This window comes from Myotis davidii, unplaced genomic scaffold (assembly GCF_000327345.1).
Source record: "Myotis davidii unplaced genomic scaffold, ASM32734v1 scaffold796, whole genome shotgun sequence".
Taxonomy (NCBI): Eukaryota; Metazoa; Chordata; class Mammalia; order Chiroptera; family Vespertilionidae; genus Myotis; species Myotis davidii.
Genome location: NW_006287809.1, coordinates 222,163 through 224,705, shown reverse-complemented (window position 1 = coordinate 224,705; position 2,543 = coordinate 222,163).

Sequence of the window (2,543 nt, the reverse complement as noted above, 5' to 3'; positions counted from 1 at the left end):
CCCAGCTGGGGCCGCGCCCCCTCCCCCGTGCGCAGGTAAACAGGAGCGAGGGCGGGGCTTAGGAGGAGGGAGGGGGGGCCCTGCTGGGAAGCTGGGGTGCACGGGGCTGGGCTGGCTGGACAGGGGTAAGTTTTTGGCCATGACGGGGACCTCTTGCCTGCGAGCGAGCATATGGAGATAGCGTGTCCGTGTGTGTGAGAGATGGTGTAGGAAGCTCAGGTGTGAGATGGTGGAGGGTGTGTGTGAGAGATGGTGTAGGAAGCTCAGGTGTGAGAGATGGTGTAGGAAGCTCAGGTGTGTGTGATGGTGTAGGAAGTTCAGGTGTGTGTGATGGTGTAGGAGGCTCAGGTGTGTGTGATGGTGGAGGAGGCTCAGGTGTGAGAGATGGTGTAGGAGGCTCACTCAGGTGTGAGAGATGGTGTAGGAGGCTCAGGTGTGTGTGTGTGATGGTGTAGGAGGCTCAGGTGTGTGTAGAGATGGTGTCAGGCTGTAGGTATGGGTGTAGAGGGGAGATGAACTGTTTCGTGGCCGTGGGAGGGCGTACGGGGACTCTGAATGATGTGGAAATGTGGGCTACCTCTGCTGGTATGTTTGTAATGCCCTGCATGAGTGTCGCTGTGTGTATGGGAGGAAGTTGAACTGTTTATAGAATTGAGTGTGAGTGTGAACAAGAGGTTGCATGGCTGTACAACGGGGGAGTGGCAGGGAGGGGTGCAACAGGATGGCTGTGTGGGTGTGACTGTGCTTGGGGTTATGCCCACGGGCTGAGCACGTGAAGGGGGACTGTGTGAGTGTGGGAGCTGGTGTGCGTTATGGGAACAGCCCCCGTGCTGGGCGGCTGTGCGTCCGCCGTGGCTGTTACTGTGGTCGTCAGTCGGGCGGCCGGTTGATGCCGGCGAGGCTGTGTGTGGAGCATTCGGCTTAGCTGCCTGAAGTTGTGCGTGAGGTTGTATAAATCAGCAAAATGGTGCGGGTCCTGGTTGTGGTTGTCAAATGGCTCTCAAACTTGTGTGATTGTGTTTGGCTGTGTCTGGAGCTTGTGTGTGAGGTGTGAGACTAAGGATGGTGTCTCACACACACACACACACACACACACACATATACATAAGGGTGATGAGAGCCTGCAGTTCCTAAGTCCCACAGGACCACATGCTGCCCTGACCGCGTGTCCCGTGGATATGAGTGTGAACTTGCGAGCAGGTGCAGGCGCAGCGTGGCTGCTCATGGGGGCTGGACGGTGGTTGAGTGAAGTGTCCTCAGAGGCTGTGTCAGAAACTGTGGCGCTGCCTCTGGGCGTCTCCACCGCCGTCTGTGGCCTGCGCACCCACTTGTGACAGCCTGAGTTCAGGGGCCATTTGCACACCCATGTTTGGCGCTCGGGGTGTGTAGCTGTGTGTGCCACGTACAGGAGCACAAATCCCTGGCCGGCCCGGCAAGGGGTTGGGGTGTTGGAGACAGGGGGGAAGATGGTGACGAGTCCGTCATCTGGGAGCGTGTGCACGGGGAGGGGGCGCTGGGCAGGCAGTGGGGACCGGCTGCTGGCGGGACTGTCCGAGTGCGGGCGATAGAGTTCGTTTCTGTGTTGTGTGTGGCTTTTATATCTGAGGGGAAACTATACCAGCGCATTGGGCTGTGTTTCCGAGAGGGGAGTGCATGTGTGTGTGTGCCCGAGTCAGGGTGCTGTGTTCTGAAATGATGCGTGTGAGTGTGTTTATTGAGTTTTGTGTTTTCGAGGAGGAAGTGTGTGTCCAGAATGTGTTATATCTCTGAGAGGAGCACTATCTTGCTATTTTTAACATTTTTAAAAAATGAAGGGAGATGGAGAGACAGAAACATCACTGATGACAGGAAACATCATTGATCAGCGGCCTCCTGCACACCCTCCACCAGGGATCGAGCCCACAACCTGGGCATGTGCCCTTGACCAGAATTGAACCGTGACCTCCTGGTTCATGGGCCGATGCTCAACCACTGAGCCATGCTGGCCGGGCTGTATTTATAAGCACCCCTGCGGAGGGTGTGTGAGTTGTATTTCTTCTGAGAGGGGAGTGTGTTTGTGTGTGCGTGTGTATGTGAGGGCTCCAGAGGCACCACCGAGTGTGCACTGGCTTTGTCACCCACATACAGCCACACGAGGTCCCACGTGTAAGACCCCCCCCTGCTATGATCTGGGCCTCAGACCCTCAGCTGTCGCGTGGCCAGTTACACCCATGGGCCACGCCTGTCACTTGTGTGTCCCAACACGCCTTGGGCTGGCTGGGCCTGTCGGCAGTGGAGGGCGGACCCCTGTTCTCTCAGCGTCTGTCAGCTCCTCAGGGCCCGGGAGCCCACACATGGGGTCCCCCTCGCCGACCCCCCCATCTAGAGGCACCTCTGCTTCCGGCACCCCAGCCCCTCGGCCCTCGCCTCCTGCCCTACCTCCCAGCCCCAGCGGTCTGACTGGTTCGCAACAAAAACACCCTAAGAATGAGCTCACAGTGAGGCTGCCGCCTCCACACACCCCGCCCCACACGCCCAGCGGAGGAGGGCGCCTCCCGCTCCCG